Source organism: Polypterus senegalus, chromosome 6 (assembly GCF_016835505.1).
Source record: "Polypterus senegalus isolate Bchr_013 chromosome 6, ASM1683550v1, whole genome shotgun sequence".
NCBI lineage: Eukaryota > Metazoa > Chordata > Cladistia > Polypteriformes > Polypteridae > Polypterus > Polypterus senegalus.
In genome coordinates, this window is record NC_053159.1 from 10,337,183 (window position 1) to 10,356,778 (window position 19,596).

At 40.8% G+C, this 19,596-nt stretch overlaps 1 protein-coding gene across 4 annotated transcripts in view; it reads left to right on the plus strand.

Annotated features, from left to right (window-relative positions):
- Positions 1 to 9,278: 9,278 nt before the first annotated feature.
- LOC120530784 (nck-associated protein 5-like) overlaps positions 9,279 to 19,596 on the plus strand; it is a 746,735-nt gene continuing 736,417 nt past the window's right edge. For 2 of the 4 annotated variants that reach the window (XM_039755381.1, XM_039755383.1), the window contains exon 1: positions 9,619 to 9,867. The gene's annotated coding sequence lies outside the window, so the exon portion shown is untranslated. Of the gene's footprint in view, positions 9,417 to 9,614; positions 9,868 to 19,596 lie in introns of those variants that run through there. The other 2 variants (XM_039755382.1, XM_039755389.1) reach the window with 2 other exon arrangements.

The following is a 19,596-nucleotide window of genomic DNA, read 5'->3' on the forward strand; positions in this document are numbered from 1 at the left end:
AGAGCCTATCAGTCTGGATTTAGGGGTCGTAGTGAACTCTGTGCTGCCATCTTCCCGACAATGTTCAGAAGTCATGAAGAAGGCTAACAGAATGTCTGGTTATATAGCGCCTTGATGTGTGGAGTTCAAATCACAGGAGGTTCTGCTCAGGGTTTATAACACACTGGTGAGGCCTCATCTGGAGTAATGGGTGCTGGTTTGGTCTCCAGGCTACTAAATGGACATAACAGCACAAGAAAATGTCCAGAGAAGTGCAACTTGTCTGATTGTAGGGCTATAGGGGATGAGTTATGAGGAAAAATGAATGGATTTAGGAGTCGTAGTGGACTTGACACTGTCAACTGCCAGACTGGGTACAGAAGCCATTAAGAAGGCTAACAGACATAACAGCACTGGAGAAAGTCCAGAGAAGAGCGACAAGTGACAGGGAATGAGTTATGAGGAAAGACTAAAGGATTTAGGAGTCATAGAGGACTCATCACTGTCAACTCTCAGTGTTCAGAAGCCATTAAGAAGGCTAACAGAATGTCAGGTTATATAGCGCCTTGATGTGTGGAGTACAAGTCAGAGGAGGTTCTGCTCAACCTCTTTAACACACTGGTGAGGCCTCATCTGGAGTACTGGGTGCAGGTTTGGTCTACAAAAGAACATAACAGCTCTAGAAGAAGTCCAGAGAAGAGCAACAAGGCTGATTCAGAACTACAGGGGATGAGTTAGGAGGAAAAATTAAAAGACTTTGGAGTCGTAGTGGACTTGACACTATGAACTGCCAGAAGCCATTAAGAAGGCAAACTGAATGTCAGGTTATATAGCGCCTTGATGTGTGGAGTACAAGTCACAGGAGGTTCTGCTCAAGCTTTATAACACACTGGTGAGGCCTCATCTGGAGTACTGGGTGCAGTTTGGTCTAAAAAAGGACACAACAGCACTAGAAGAAGTCCAGAGAAGAGCGACTAGGATGATTCCAGGACTGCAGGGGATGAGTTATGAGGAAAGATTAGAAAGACAGATAGATAGATGTTAACGTTTACCCCCCCGGGTGGAATAGAAGAGATGCATTGTGTGGGTGAGGAATGATCTCCTCAGTCTGTCAGTGGAGCAGGACGGTGACAGCAGTCTGTCACTGAAGCTGCTCCTCTGTCTGCAGATGATCCTGTTCAGTGCATGCAGTGGATTATCCATGATTGATAAGAGCCTGCTCATCGCCCGTCGCTAATTAAAAGACTTCAGAGTCACAGTGGTCTCGACACTATCAACTGTCAGTGTTCAGAAGCCATTATGAAGTCTAATAGAATGTCATGTTATATAGCGCCTTGATGTGTGGAGTACAAGTCACAGGAGGTTCTGCTCAGGCTTTATAACACTCTGGTGAGGCCTCATATTGAGTACTGTGTGTAGTTTTGGTCTTCAGGCTACAAAAGGACATAACAGCACTGGAAAAACTCCAGAGACGAGCAATGAGGCTGATTCCAGGGCTACAGGGGATGAGTTAGGAGGAAAAATAAAAAGAGCTGAGCCTTTACAGTTTAAGCAAAAAAAAGATTAAGAGAAGACCTGACTGAAGTGTTTAAAATTATGAAGGGAATTAGTCCAGTGGATCAAGACGGTGACTTTCATCAAGAACACAGCTGGAAACTCAGTAAGGGCAAATTTTACACAGTGAACCACAGACACTTGGAATAAACTACCAAGTAGTTTGGTAGACAGGAGGACTTTAGGAACTTCCAAAATTCAACTTGATGTTATTATGGAGGAGTTAAGTGGACAGGACTCGCAAGCTATGTTGGGCTGAATGGCCTGTTCTCGTCAGGATTGTTCTAATGTTCTAACATCTAGACTTAGCAATTTTTTGCCCACTCCTCCAGATCTGTTAAATGATGAGGCTGTCTTGTGTGCATAACTCTCTTCAGGTCACCCCACAGGTCTAGGTGGGTTCTGGCTGGGCCATTCCTGAACATCGATCCTCCTTTGATGAACCCATTGCTTTGTTGATGTTGATTTATGCTTTAGCTCGTTGTCATGCTGAAATGTGACTTTCCCCTTCATCATCTTCAGCTTCCTAGCTGTTGCTTGAAGGTTTTGAGCCCAAAAACAAATGATACTTGTAGCTCTTCATGATTCCATCCTACCTTGACTAAACCACACTGGGAAGACCGGGGGAGCAACCGTGGTCAGAGATTTACCTCCCCCGTAGCGATAGATGGCAACCCCCCCGGGTTACAGCGGTGCCTTGGACTCCTGCAGGGCTTCATGGGAGTTGGAGTTTGGTGCAGCATTGTTGGGATCCACAGACGCCACCAGGGGGTGCTGCAGCAGGAGCTGCTGAGGCCTTATGGGCAGTTCTGCAACCACATCTGGGAGTGCTGCCGGAAATGAAGTCATCAAGTACCTGGAGCAAGAGGCAGGTGAAAGGTGGACAAAGCTTGCTGAGGAGGAGTGGAGGAGAACAGAGAGAAAGACAGAAAAAAGAAAAATATTTTGCTTGTGCATTGGGACTGTGAAAAAAAACAAAAGCACTCATGTTTTTATAAGTGTGCCTCACGCGTCTGTCTGTGTTGGGTTGGGTGGCTGGCACGTCCCTTAATAGTTCTGTCACAATAGATAAAAGAAAATGTGAGACACTATATAAAATAGATAGATAGATAGATAGATAGATAGATAGATAGATAGATAGATAGATAGATAGATAGATGTGAAAGGCACTATATGATAGATAGATAGATAGATAGATAGATAGATAGATAGACAGATAGATAGATAGATAGATAGATAGATAGATAGATGTGAAAGGCACTATATAATAGATAGATAGATAGATAGATAGATAGATAGATAGATAGATAGATAGATAGATAGATGTGAAAGGCACTATATACTAGATAGATAGATAGATAGATAGATAGATAGATAGATAGATAGATAGATGTGAAAGGCACTATATGATAGATAGATAGATAGATAGATAGATAGATAGATAGATAGAAAGGCACTATATAATAGATAGATAGATAGATAGATGTGAAAGGCACTATATAATAGATAGATAGATAGATAGATAGATAGATAGATAGATAGATAGATAGATAGATGTGAAAGGCACTATATAGATAGATAGATAGATAGATAGATAGATAGATAGATAGATAGATAGATAGATAGATAGATAGATAGATAGATAGATGTGAAAGGCACTATATAATAGATAGATAGATAGATAGATAGATAGATAGATAGATAGATAGATGTGAAAGGCACTATATAATAGATAGATAGATAGATAGATAGATAGATAGATAGATAGATGTGAAAGGCACTATATAATAGATAGATAGATAGATAGATAGATAGATAGATAGATAGATAGATGTGAAAGGCACTATATAATAGATGGATAGATAGATAGATAGATAGATAGATAGATAGATAGATAGATAGATAGATAGATAGATGTGAAAGGCACTATATAATAGATAGATAGATAGATAGATAGATAGATAGATAGATAGATAGATAGATAGATAGATAGATAGATAGATAGATAGATAGATGTGAAAGGCACTCTATAATAGATAGATAGATAGATAGATAGATAGATAGATAGATAGATAGATAGATAGATAGATAAGGCACTATATAATAAATAGATAGATAGATAGATAGATAGATAGATAGATAGATAGATAGATAGATAGATGAAAGGCACTATATAGATAGATAGATAGATAGATAGATAGATAGATAGATAGATAGATAGATAGATGTGAAAGGCACTATATAATAGATAGATAGATAGATAGATAGATAGATAGATAGATAGATAGATAGATAGATAGATGTGAAAGGCACTATATAATAGATAGATAGATAGATAGATAGATAGATAGATAGATAGATAGATAGATAGATAGATAGATGTGAAAGGCACTATATAATAGATAGATAGATAGATAGATAGATAGATAGATAGATAGATAGATAGATAGATAGATAGATAGATAGATAGATAGATGTGAAAGGCACTATAATAATAGATAGATAGATAGATAGATAGATAGATAGATAGATAGATAGATAGATAGATAGATATATAGATAGATAGATAGATAGATAGATAGATAGATAGATAGATAGATAGGAACTATATAATAGATAGATAGATAGATAGATAGATAGATAGATAGATAGATAGATAGATGTGAAAGGAACTATATAATAGATAGATAGATAGATAGATAGATAGATAGATAGATAGATAGATAGATAGATAGATAGATAGATGAAAAGGAACTATATAATAGATAGATAGATAGATAGATAGATAGATAGATAGATAGATAGATAGATGAAAGGCACTATATAATAAATAGATAGATAGATAGATAGATAGATAGATAGATAGATAGATAGATAGATAGATGTGAAAGGCACTATATACTAGATAGATAGATAGATAGATAGATAGATAGATAGATGTGAAAGGCACTATATAATAGATAGATAGATAGATAGATAGATAGATAGATAGATAGATAGATAGATAGATAGATGAAAGGCACTATATAATAAATAGATAGATAGATAGATAGATAGATAGATAGATAGATAGATAGATAGATGTGAAAGGCACTATATAATAGATAGACAGATAGATAGATAGATAGATAGATAGATAGATAGATGTGAAAGGCACTCTATAATAGATAGATAGATAGATAGATAGATAGATAGATAGATAGATAGATAGATAGATAGATAGATGTGAAAGGCACTATATAATAAATAGATAGATAGATAGATAGATAGATAGATAGATAGATAGATAGATAGATAGATAGATAGATAGACAAACACACACGTATATCAGCAATTCTTAATCTTATTTTTTTGTAGTGACCCAGTTTTATCTTTTGTTATCTCAGTGACCCACGATTCCCACCATTCGTCGTCCTGAGGAGTGTAAGCCAATATCCTGTTGCCCGCGGTGTCCCATTACAAAGCATTCTACAAACCGTTTGCAACTCTCAGAACTTTTATGATTCACGACTCAGCGCGACCTAAGAACAGGCATCACATAACCCAGCATTGGTTGCAACTCATAGTTTAAGAAATCCTGCTATATATTACAAAATCACGTATGAATTATTAAATATCTGTAATGTGATCGGGGGGTCAGAAGGAAGACCTTAAGAACCCTCCATCTCTAAATGAATCAAAAGAATCCATTCAATTAAGCGAGGCGGTGAAAAGAATCAAATGAGTAAAATGAATCAAAATGCCCATCACTAATGCCAACAAGCTGCTCGTCTAATTCAGCTTTTGCTCTCCAAGTCTCGTAAACGGCCCCTTGAACATTTCAGTTTTCACAAAGCATTACACGGTGTGAAGTGGGAACACCTGCAGGCTTTCCTTCATGGCTTAAAATTTTGGATCCTTTTTACACATTTGGTAGCACAAATATTTGAATGTAAAAATAACAGTGGAACGCATTCCAGACGGCAGCGAACTCGGGCGAGGTCACCTCATTGCATCGGCCACAACAAAACTGTCTGCTCTTCTCCTTTTTCCTGCCTGTGAATGCTCCCCACAGGGTCATTGCCCTCCTGATAATGAATTTTAAAAATATACTGGGGGATGATGGGTGTTTTTACGAGTTAATTATATTTCCTCCTGTTCGTCTCAACAGTGCTTTTCTTGTTCTTAATTGTAATCATAATAAAGTCAGTGTCTGTTTGACCCCAGGTCATAAAAACGGAGCAGACTTCGATATCGCGCACCCCAGGAGGAATGCCATTTTGATTGAAAAACACAGAATATTGGCCTTGAGGGAACCTCTGCGGTCAGATAGTGGACATGTGGTTGGTGTAAAGATTAATTATGGCTTTAAACATTTTCAGGATTTATAGCAGAATTCTTGTTGCCTGCTTGTCCGAATGGCCTGTGTGGGGTTCCTTAGCTCAAGTTAATTACTAACTCTTTAGTACAGGGGGCGCCAGAAGCATCATTTGATTTAAATATATCTCATATACAGTAAATAATTGCATATACTACATTCTCAGCCATGCTTCATTTAATTCAGAGCCTACTGAGAATAAAGTGGATGACGGCAACCTCTGGCACAAAGCAAGGTGCCAGTCCATCACAGGGTGTACATCTACAATTGGACCAGGCCAATTCAGAATTGTCAAATAACCTAACAAACTCACCTTTGGAGATGTGTGAGGAAAATTAGAGTACCTGGAGAGCTTCAACTTGGATTGCACAAATTAGTCATATGATTTTGGACTGGCACAAGGGTCAAGTGGGTAGAGCTGCTGACTCACATCCCTGGGAGACTTGGTGAGCTTTATAGGCTCTCCTTATATCCTTGTGGGTATTCAAGTTTCCCTTCCCTATACCATTTAGGTAATTGGTGTCTGTAAACAGGCCCCATATTATGGGGGTATATTTCAGACAAAATTGAACATATAACAACACAAATCCACCTCAGTTAAATGTCTATGTATGTCTGTCTGGTTGCTAAGTCTCTGTCATTCCAACAGATGGTGTATAACAAACATTTGTAGTAATAAGATATATTGCATTTGTCATTCCGACAGATGGCGCATCACAAACATTTGCTTTAATAAAATGCGTTGAATTTCTCATTCCAACTGATGGTGGAGCATAAACATCTGTAATGTATTACATGTATCATTCTAACAGTTGGCACACCACAAACATCAATACTACTTTTACGAATTATATACCAAATGGCATATAACAGAGACATATGCATTTTATTTGTCATTCCAAAAGATGGTACATCACAAACATCTGTAGTAATAAAATGTATTGCATTTGTCATTCCAACATTAGCACTGCTTTTACAAATTCTATAGCAAATGGCACATAACAGATATACAGTATATGCATTATATAATAAGATATAGTGCATTTATCATTCTGACAGATGGCACATCACAAACATTTGTAGTGATAAAATGTATTACATGTATCATTCTAACAGTTGACGCACCACAAACATCAATACTACTTTCACGGATTCCATACCAAATGGCATATAACAGAGACATATACATTTTATTTGTCATTCCAAAAGATGGTACATCACAAACATCTGTAGTAATAAAATGTATTGCATTTGTCATTCCAACAGATGGCGCATTACAGACATTTGTAGTAATAAAATGTATTGCATGTATTATTCTAACAGACAGTGTAGCACAAACAACACAGCTATTTATGAATTCCATACCAAGTGGCATATAACAGACATGAGTTTAATTTGTCATTCCAAAAGATGGCACACCATAAACATTTGTGGTATTAAACTGTATTGCAGTTGTCAATCCAACAGTTGGCACAGCACAAACATTAATACTGCTTTTTATGAACTCCATAATAAATGGCATGAGATGTGCATTTAATTTGTAATTCCAACAGATGGCACACCACAAACATCTGTAGTAATAAAATGTATTGCATTTGTCATTCCAATAGATGGAGTATCGCAAACATTTAATGCATTTATTTTTGACAAATGTTTGTGAAGCAATAAGCTAAATAAAAAGGGCAGGCTTAGACACACCTAGGACCCCCTGCAGGAAGTAGGGGGACATAACTGAGTGTTATTCTCAACAATGCTGCACATCCTCTCTCTGACACAACAACGCTGAGGACTTTCAGACAACAAATCAGCAGAAGTGTGTCAAGATACAGTATGGGGGGCTCCTTTATACCAACACCAATATGCCTGTATAGCGCCTCAATGGGACTGGGACTGCAAAGTCAGAAGTTTTCTTTCTTTTTAATTATTCCAGTGTGTGTTCACAGCATAGTGTGTGTGCCTCCATATATTTATTTATCTATGTGTTTATTTATTTAAAGAGCTGGTGTAAAAAGCCAAATTAAACCCTGGTGTAAAATCTATCTATCTAATCTATCTATCTACCCTGGGATCTATCATCTATCTATAATAGTGTTCTATCTATCTATCTATCTATCTATCTATCTATAGTGCCTCTATCTATCTATCTATCTATTATATAGTGCCTTTCATATCTATCTATCTATCTATCTATCTATTATATAGTGCCTTTCATATCTATCTATCTATCTATCTATCTATCTATGTACAGTATCTATTTAGCAACATGGTCCTTGAAGGACAGCAGATCATCGATTTCCAATTCTAGATGATACTGTTGTGTCCTCTGGATTTGTGTATCATTGACAGAGCTCTGATAAGAAAAACTATGTGATTGTATGATAGGGACAAGTGAGGAGGTGTACAGAGAGGAGGTCCTTGGAGTAACCCCCATGTTTGCCTGGTGCATCCTTGACATCTCATCGTGCCGGGACTCGTGGTGAATTCTGCCTAAGAGGTTGGACTCAAATCATCTGAGGGCATTCATTGTGATGCCAAGGTCAGACAGGGTGGCAAGTTGGATCTGGTGACTGACAGTGATGAAGGCTTCATGCGGACAGCAGCATGAGTACAGATGACACATTGGTAGCTCTAGCCTGCTGTAATATAATAATATTTGGATCTAGCCTGCCACAACATAATAATCTTTCCCAACCTTCAGTCTTTAGGAATTTCCCCGGTATGCAGACATATTCGAAGGGCTCATGGTCGGCTTATACGCAACATGACTTTTTGCCCAATTAATTTGTGAGTTACCCTACAGGTAGGACTCAAACCATCTGTGCCATTCTTAGTGATGCCAAGGTCAGAAAGGGTGGCAAGTTGGATCTTGTGGTTGATAATTTTGATTGGTGTCTCCAGCCTGCTGTAACATTGTAATATTTTGTTCTAGCCTGCCATATGTTTCCTAGCTTTCCAGTCTTTAGGAATTTTCCCAGTGTGCAGATTTTCAAAGTGCAAATGGTTGGGGTATCCGGAAAAAGATTTGTTTGCCCATTCAAATCTTGTGCAAACCCAAGACGTTGGACTTAAACCATCTTAATGATGCCAAGGTCAGACAGGGTGGCAAGTTGGATCTGGTGATTTGTCAGCGACGAAGGCATTATGAGGGCAGATGACACACTGGTAGCTCTAGCCTGCTGTAATGTAATAATATTTGGCCCTAGCCTGCCACAGCATAATAATCTTTCCTAACTTTCTATCTTTAGGAATTTCACAGTCTGCAGAGCTTTTCGAAAGGGTGGCCCATTTTGCCCATTTAAACCGAACGTACGCGCTGCCACCAGGGATCATAAGAGTCACATGCGTCTTTCGCAAAGCCACACACGGCGAACGAATGGGCTGCGACTTTGAGGCTTCGTTAACTCCCTAGAACGTCTCATCCCTTTAGCACGCGACTGCATTTACTCCAAAATATCAAGAAGAAAGGACGAAAAAACAATACAGAAACCACAATGGAGCGTTCTGCCGTACCGCCACGTTCCTGAAGGTAAATTCCCATCTTGCTCTGTTTTGTTGCGCCCCGCGGCTTCACTGCTGCCACTGTCGAGCGGAGCTTCTCGCGCAGCAAGCCGGCCGACCGGCCAGCCAGTGATGTACACACGCGCACCGAGCCTGTGCTCACAAGCACGGAGGAATTCACGAGTTTTGAAAGCACCGAGGGTGTGCGTGCATGCATGCATGCATGCGTGCGCGCGGCGGAGTTTCTAGGATTGGACTGAAAAGAGACGCAATCGCCGCTCTGTGCCTCGAGCCGGAGGCTCAGCTGACAGCCGGCGGCGCTGCGCTATGAGGCGAAGAGACAGGACGGCCAACGCGAAGCTGGGAACGCGCGCGCGTGCACGCCAGCCTGCTTGGGAACCTGTTGCGCTTTGTGAACTCTGTAAGAGGAAAGAGAGAGAGAGAGAGAGAGAGAGAGGGGGACAGACGAGAAGAACGGAGTAAGTAAGACCGAGTCCATCGATTGACTAGGGGATGGGGCTGGGGACTGCTGGACACGCAAGTTGCACCCCAGTCCTTTGTGACAAACGGTTTATTTGTCGAGCGCGCTGCTTCGTCTTTGTAGCCGCCGCGATCACAGCGGCTGTCCTTGTCAACCTGTCTGCAATTCAAATGTTGCCAATTGCATTGCAAGGGGGAAGGTGATGGGGGTAGTTGCGTCTTTAGCGACGAGAAAGTTCATTCATTGCTTGATTTGGTTTCTGAAATTCTCAGACAAGTAACAAACCACCCCCCCACCTCTTTGATGGGTCATAAGGCGAAGCACGCCATGACGTAATTGTTTCAGACACCCGGCAAACTAACTCGTCCTGCAAGAGAAGTCTGGCTGTTCGCATTGTTTTGTGGTGCAGCTGCGCGGTGTGCAAACCTGGAGGTGCCGGGCTGGTTAAAATACTCGCTGACATTTAAAGAGGGTTTACCGAAGTCCTCGCAGCTCGGACTGGCCGGCTCTTGGAGTTGCTTTCCCGTTGTTCCTGCAGGGATTAAAGGGGCGGGGGAATCCCCGAAATCCCAAAGGAAAGAGGAAATCCCCAATGGCAAGAAACAGGGCGTTACGTTTATGCAAATATCGGGGGGTATTGATGTTCGCTAGTAGCCTGTATTTAAAAACTCGCAATTGTGAACTTTTCAACCTTTCAAAAAATGCATAAGTAAAGCAAATCATGTTTACGGGACTCCTCCGAGCTCCTCTAAGTAGAGCTGCAGCCTCAGAAATTCAAAGTAATAAAAGGAGTTCGACCTGTTGCAGTCTGTGGAGTTCGCATCTTGACCCTGTGTCTCCGTGGATTTGTTAAGGAGGACGAGCAGCAACACTCGTGCACCAGCGTCCCCTCTCACTGCTTACTGCATGGGAAAGGCGCTATATAAATAAAATGTGTTATTATTATTAGTAGTAGTAACTTCAAAATTGACCCCCTTGCAATGGATCAGTGACTCGGAGGCGGCCTTAGTGGTGTGCGCCCCACGCGGGTCCGGTTACGTCAAACGCTGTTACCGTTATGTGTGGACTGCATAAACGTGAGCGTGAATTTAATAAAAAAATAATGTTAACATACACCGAATTTTCTTATTACACTATTCATTTAAATTTTTGCCAGATAACACTTTTTCAAAATATATCAGGAGAACATAACTTGACAAATCCGCAAGAACGGGACACACGGGGCCCCCTTAGGCGCGGTCACCCCACTTGCCACCCCTAAACGCCGCTCTTGCTGTGACTTATATACGAGATCACGGCAACCATTTTTGGGTAAAGCTGATTCCGAAGTCAGTCAGTCAGTATCCAACCCGCTATATCCTAGCACAGGGTCACGGGATTCTCCTGGTGCCAATCCAAGCCAGCATAGGGCACAAGACAGGAACAAACAGGGCGCCAGCCCTCTGCAGGGCACACACACACAATTTTAGGATCGCCAATGCACCTAACCTGCATGTCTTTGGACTGTGGGAGGAAACCCACTTAGACACGGGGAGAACATGCACACTCCATGCAGGGAGGACCCAGGAAGCGAACCCAAGTCTCCTTACTACGAGGCAACAGCACTACCACTGCGCCACGATTCCGAAGGCTGTCTTAAATAATTCTGCATGTGTACTAACGCAACGTACTCAGTAATTACAACACAAAAACTGACCTAATCAGTTTTAACGTGAAAAGATGCCGACAGAAGAAGAGAAGAAGCGGGTCGCTAAGAGTGGAGAAAAGAGGAGCTGCTCAGGAAGCATCAAGCACATCAACCTCTGAGCAAATTAATGATAAACGTACAGAGAAAGAGGATGAAGACTATGAAGAGTACACTCAGCATTTATGACAGGCTGAAAAGAGCGTAAGAGAATTGCTCAAGCAACTGAAGGTCAAGGGTTAACAGAGTATGTTCAAGTCAAGTGTATTCACTGCAGTGTGCCGTTACTGGTACATTATAAATGCAGTGCCCTCTGGAATGTTTGGGACAAAGACACATTTTTCCTTGATTTCCCCCTCCACTCCATAGTTTAAATTACACATCAAACAATTGAGATATCGGGACTAAAGTGCACATTGCAGACTTTCATTTAAAGGGATTTGCAGACATTTCGGGTCACACAACACATTTTCTACATGAAATCTTTCAGGGCACCATACTGTTTGGCACAATTGGCGTCCCAGGTGTTTGTGATTCCTCAGTTGGGTTTCATGGCTTCATAAGATACCTCTGCTTTCTTGTACCTTTTGGAGTTTGTAGTTGCCATTGTTCAAGATGAGGACATAGGAGCTGAGCCGATGAAAGTCAAAGAAGCCGTCATGAGGCTGAAACACAAGAATAAAACAATTGGAGACATCAGGAAAAATTTAGGATGAGTGAAATCAAGTGTCTGGAATATCATGAAGAAGAATGAACACACTGGCAGGCTCAATAATCACAAAGGGACTGGTAGGCCAAGGAAGACCTCCACTGCTAAGGACAGAAGCATCCTCACTATGGTCAATAAAAAGCCCCCAACGCCTGTCTGACAGACCAGAAACAGACTTCAGGGGGCCGATATGTGTGTGTCAGAGATGACTATCAGCAGAAATAGAGGGCACACACTGCAAGATGAGCACCACAAAAACAGGACGGCAAGATTACAGTTTGTCTAAAGGACTTCAAAGAGCCTGCAGAATTCTGGGAAAAGCTCTCTTGGACCAATGAGACAAAGATGAACCTGATCAGAGTGATGGCGAGAGGAAAGTGTGGAGACGTAAAGGAACTGCCCAAGATCCAAAGCAGACCACCTCATCTATTAAACATGGTGGTGTTCTGGCTTGGGCATGGATGGCTGGCACAGGTCCTGGCACACTTCTCTTCACTGATGATAGAACTGCTGACGGCAGACGCACAATGAATTTTGAGGTGTAGAAAAACATCTGATCTGCTCGAATTCCAGTAAAGTACCCACAAACTCACTTCCAGTAAAGTCCCCACAAACTCACTGGACGGCACTTCATCCTACCACAAGATAATAAGCCAAACACACTGCTGAGGCCACACAGGAGTTTATCAAAGCTAAAAAAATGGGAAATTCTTGAATGGCCAAGCCAGTCACCTGATTGAAATCCAACTGAGCAGACCTTATATATGCTGAAGAGAAAACTTAAGGGGACAAGCCCACCGAAACAAGCAGGAGCTGAAGATGGCTGCATGAGAGGCTTGGCAGAGCATCACCAGAGAAGACCCTCGGCACCTGGTGATGTCCGTGAATCTCAGACTTCAAGTATCCATTGCATGCTGGCATACGTGACAATGAAGTAAATGTGACAACAGCTTTAATTGACCTGCCATTGCTGTGTGCCAAACATTATGGTGCCCTGAAATGGTGGGCCGTGTAGAAAAAGTGTAAGTGCAAACCCTCTTAAATGAAAGTCTGCAATGTGCACTTTAATCACGATGGCTTGATTTGTCATTTGAAACTGTGGGTCAGTCAAGGAGAAACATGTCTTTGTCCTACACGTGGAGTGCAGTGTAATTGCTCTTGTGGTTTGGTGCTCAGTTGTAACTCGGTTATGTTCTGCCAGTAATATAATCGCTCTTGTAAGTTTCCAGCTCGTGATTGTTATCTTTTTTTAGACAATTGTTTCAATTTAAAGAAAACTGCAGTACTTATCAGAGTTAAATATCTGACAGTGAGTACTATTCGGTACTCAAAACAGATGGTGTGTGGTAAAATTTACGCAAAGTAAGGGGCACCATGTTCACGTCCTTACTGTGTGTTACAACATACCAGTGGTTTGCCTCCGTGCCACCATATTGTTAAATGTCTTTACTGTATTTTAAACCCTAACAAATGATCTTTAGTATTCATAAGAAATTATACAGCCTTGCACATATGCTATGCTATATATATATATATATATATATATATATATATATATATATATATCTATATATATATATATAATATATATATCTATATATATATATATAATATATATATATATATATATATATATATATATATATATATATATATACTAATAAAAAGCAAAGCCCTCACTGACTGACTCACTCATCACTAATTCTCCAACTTCCCATGTAGGTAGAAGGCTGAAATTTGGCAGGCTCATTCCTTACAGCTTACTTACAAAAGTTAAGCAGGTTTCGAAATTCTACGCATAACGGTCATAACTGGAACCTGCTTACGTACATATATACGGCCATAGCCTGCAGCTCGGTCGCCGTGTGAGGCGGAGTTGCGTCCCTCATCTTCACGCCTCCCACGTAATTGAGTGCCTGCCCATATAAGGCAGTCCGTCAGCAGCAATCCAACATGCTGCCGCTACGAGGCGTTTGTTATACCTAAGATGAATATAATATTCACGAGATATAAGTTTAGTGAGAAGATGCAGGGTATAAACGAGACTTTCAATCACTTTGTAACGGAGTTAAAATTGCTGGTGAAGGATTGTGCTTATGCAAATGAAGATGAGATGGTCAGGGATAGAATAGTGTTTGGCACAAACTCGGCAAAAGTGCGAGAGAAACTTTTAAGTGCCGGGTCTGAGCTAACACAAAATAAAGCCGTGGACATCGTGAGATCACACGAGATAGCACAAGCACAGCTGAGAACCTTCGATGCATGTACGCCGAGGGGCTCACGTGAACTGACTGTGAACGCAGTACGCAGAGAACAAGTGAGAGCTCCAAGGAGGGCTGAACAAGAAACGCATTACACAACTGAGAAGGCAGCAAAAGAATATGAAGCGAGTGACGCGTACAAGCATATTCATAAGTGCAGCTACTGCGGAAACAAAGCACACGGTGGAAAATGTCAATGTCCAGCTAAAGAAAGACAGTGTGAAAAATGTGGTGAATTGAACCACTTCGCTAAAGTTTGCAGGACTGGGAAAGGTAAACCCGTGCATACAGTGTGTGATGTCTCAGATAAAGAGGAAGACGAGCTGCTTATTGATGCAGTAAGAAAGGAACAACCCTCTGAATCTGAACAAGCCTTTGTAGACATATCAATAGGAAAGAACGGTGTAAAGCTTAAGTTTAAATTAAGTTCATAGACACGCTGCCGCTAAATATTCGCAGGCAAATCCACAACTTAATACCGGGAATGCCTGTTAAACATCTTAGATTCACGAGTAGCAATTTGGGTAGTGATCACTATGATGAATGAAACTTGAACACAACACGTCCTCCAAATACGAACCTGATTGAAAGAAATAATGATAATCAAATCCTTGATGACAGCAACACTCATAACAGTCACAAAACAATTACATTGACAATCAGGTTACGTTATTTTTAAAATGTTTCCTTTTCTTTTTCATAACTTCTTCAACACAATACTTCTCCGCTGCAGGTATTTTGCTAGTATATATATATATATATATATATATATATATATATATATATATATATATATATATATATACATATATATATACACACCGTAGATCCCGGAATACAGGCCGACCCGGTATATTATCCAAACCCCTTCTCTACCTACTAAATTGCATGTATTTGCCGATGACCGGTATTTAAGCCGACCCCCTTCTCCAAGCAAAATTTTCTAAATTTCCTTAAAAGTGTCTCTTCGGGTATATTTATAATGTTTATCGGCGAGAATTTGAGACTGCCGGCATTTTTGATATATAATATAATGTGCATAATTTACCAAAACACCAATAATTTTTCTAATGTACTAACCAAAAAGTTATAAAAAGTGCCTAGCATACTTCGATTAAGCTAGGAGCATGGTGGCGCGCATGGTCGCAGCGGCTCAGGGCTCTCCTTTTCAGTGCACTTTTTGTTGTTTTGTACTTTTTTGTCCTTGTTTGCACGATCGGTTCGGCGAACATCCACTACACCATTCAGAACCTTATAGACATCGGTGTCCAGAGCCAGACATCTGTTTCGAGTGTTTTTCATCACAAGCACAACATCCCAGACAACATAGCGAGACCAGCGGGCTCTCTGTGGATTGTTGTCGGGTCTAGGAGACGACACAGATGGAGGAGGGAAAGAAAGCGGAAGTGGGGCCGCAGATCCGGCGTTACGCTAAAGCTAAAAAACAACCAAACAAGCCCTATACAGAACTTTTTTCTGCACTGAAGGAGCTGCTTTTAATCTCATTGTAGCTGCGTACAGTGACAATAAAAGGCATTCTATTCTAGAAACAATTTCATACTGTACTTACCATTTAATTTGACATCTTTGGGCTGCAGGAAGGGAGGAGATATTTCCACACAATGTCCATCTTCGTTTCGATTGCAATCGCTTTTACCTTCTCTTCCTTCCTTAGCAATTATGTGTCTTGCTTGCATGGTCTTAATGAATCATATATATAGGTAAATCACTGCAATGACGGAAATTACATCCACAAACACATGTATCTGGGCTCCGACTGACGCTACTAACGCCTCGGTTGTTTGTTTACAATCGCGCAAGCGGATACACGTGACCGCATCCATTTCGTAACGCAAGATGTTGGTCGTAAATTAAAACAAAAAATTTCATTTTAAACTTCCTAATAATTTATTATAAATTTTATTAATAAAATCAACAACTAAAACTTTTTTTTGAATAAATTCTTTATTTAATTTAAAGTACCGGCATGCAAAGTTACTTCTTCATCTGAAAGATGGCTCTGTGGTTTCGTCATTATTTACTTCCGTATTCATCGGCAAAACCGGCATTGCGCTGGAAATCTTGAATCTGAAACGGTACTCGTTGTATAAAGTGACCCCCAAACTCCAAGCCAAAAATCTAGGACGAAATTCTCGGCTTATATAACGGGATCTACGGTATATACATATATATAACCTGCTATTTCCTAATACAGGGTCACGAGGGTCTGCTGGAGCCAATCCCAGCCAGTACAGGGCACTTGGCAGGAAACAAACCCCGGGCAGGACACCGGCCTACCACAGGGCACACACACATGCACACACTAGGGACAATTTAGGATCGCCAATGCACCTAACCTTCATGTCTATGGACTGTGGGAGGAAACCCACGCAGACACGGGGAGAACATGCAAACTCCACGCAGGGAGGACCTGGTAAGCAAACCCAGGTCTCCTTACTGCGAGGCAGCAGCACCACCACCGTACCACCCCTATATACTGTATATATATATATATATATATATATCATATGTATATGGTACCAAGAGAGGGTGCAGTGAGTGTGTACGCTTGATGAGTGTACTCGTGTACTCTTTGCATTATTTGACAGTAAAACTATTTTCAACCATTCTATGATTTGCTTCTCGCAATTGAAAGAGGGCATCATGGCAGATTGCAGATCAACCACAAGTTTTACCTGGTAGGTAACCACCCATACAATCAAATTGTGATTCAGACTACGAATGCAATGAATACATATATATATATATATATTTCTATAGTTGAAGATCAGCCTTGTCACAGACAGACACCGAGACAGCCAATGTCTAAAACACACGCTTTTATTATTTTCTGCTCTGAACATGCAGCACAGTGCACCAGTCACTCACAGTCCTTTCTTTAATTCTCCTTTCTTGCCGCCTCCACTCCTCCCTCTCGCAAGCTCCGTCCTCTTCCACCCGACTCCGGCTCCCTGAATGGAGTGATTTCATTCTATTTTGCCCTTTCTCTGTGCAGTTTGCCCCCCTTCGTTGCATCTTATTATTATTATTCCCATGTAACTGCTTGGTACATTTTCATATAGTATACAGGTGCTGGTCATAAAATTAGAATATCATGACAAAGTTGATTTATTTCAGTAATTCCATTCAAAAAGTGAAACTTGTATATTAGATTCATTCATTACACACAGACTGATGTATTTCAAATGTTTATTTCTTTTAATTTTGATGATTATAACTGACAACTAATGAAAGTCCCAAATTCAGTATCTCAGAAAATTAGAATATCAATTAAGACCAATGCAAAAAAAGGATTTTTAGAAATGTTGGCCAACTGAAAGGTATGAACATGAAAAGTCTGAGCATGTACAGCACTCAATATTTAGTCTGGATTACTGCAGCAATGCGGCGTGGCATGGAGTCGATCAGTCTGTGGCACTGCTCAGGTGTTATGAGAGCCCATGTTGCTCTGATAGTGGCCTTCAGCTCTTCTGAATTGTTGGGTCTGGCGTGTTGCATCTTCCTCTTCACAATACCCATAGATTTTCTATGGGGTTAAGGTCAGGCGAGTTTGCTGGCCAATCAAGAACAGGGATACCATGGTCCTTAAACCAGGTACTGGTAGCTTTGGCACTGTGTGCAGGTGCCAGGTCCTGTTGGAAAATGAAATCTGCATCTCCATAAAGTTCGTCAGCAGCAGGAAGCATGAAGTGCTCTAAAACTTCCTGGTAGATGGTTGCGTTGACCTTGGACCTCAGAAAACACAATGGACCAACACCAGCAGATGACATGGCACCCCAAACCATCACTGACTGTGGAAACTTTACACTGGACCTCAAGCAACGTGGATTCTGTGCCTCTCCTCTCTTCCTCCAGACTCTGGGACCTTGATTTCCAAAGGAAATGCAAAATTTACTTTCATCAGAGAACATAACTTTGGACCACACAGCAGCAGTCCAGTCAAGACGCTTCTGACGCTGTCTCTTGTTCAAGAGTGGCTTGACACAAGGAATGCGACAGCTGAAACCCATGTCTTGCATACGTCTGTGCCTGGTGGTTCTTGAAGCTCTGACTCCAGCTGCAGTCCACTCTTTGTGAATCTCCCCCACAGTTTTGTTTCACAATCCTCTCCAGGGTGCGGTTATCCCTATTGCTTGTACACTTTTTTCTACCACATCTTGTCCTTCCCTTCGCCTCTCTATTAATGTGCTTGGACACAGAGCTCTGTGAACAGCCAGCCTCTTTAGCAATGACCTTTGTGTCTTGCCCTCCTTGATGAAGGTGTCAGTGGTCGTCTTTTGGACAACTGTCAAGTCAGCAGTCTTCCCCATGATTGTGTAGCCTACAGAACTAGACTGAGAGACCATTTAAAGGCTTTTGCAGGTGTTTTGAGTTAATTAGCTGATTAGAGTGTGGCACCAGGTGTCTTCAATATTGAACCTTTTCACAATATTCTAATTTTCTGAGATACTGAATTTGGGACTTTCATTAGTTGTCAGTTATAATCATCAAAATTAAAAGAAATAAACATTTGAAATACATCAGTCTGTGTGTAATGAATGAATCTAATATACAAGTTTCACTTTTTGAATGGAATTACTGAAATAAATCAACTTGGTCATGATATTCTAATTTTATGACCAGCACCTGTATATCCTTCTGGAGTTTTCTCTCGTCTCCACACAAGTTCTCTGGAGCTCAATCAGAATGACAGTCGGGTTCTTGGTCACTTCTTTTAACCGGGTCTTTCTCCCACAAATCCTTAGTTTGGCCAGTTGGTCAGCTCTAGGAAGAGTTCCAGTTGTTCCAGACTTCTTCCATTTAAGAATTTTATGAAGGCCACTGTGGTTTTTGGGAACCTCCAATGCTTCAGGAATATTTTGTAGCCTTCTCTATGTGTCATAGCAATGGGGCTGAATATTTGTGTCAGTGTCATATTGTTAATGTTTTGTTTGTAATAGATTTACTAAAATGTCTAAAATTTGTGTTTTTGTTTTGTCATTCTGGGCTCCTGAGTATTGTTTGAGGAGGAAATAAGGAATTAAATGATTTTAGCACAAGGCTGCAACGTAA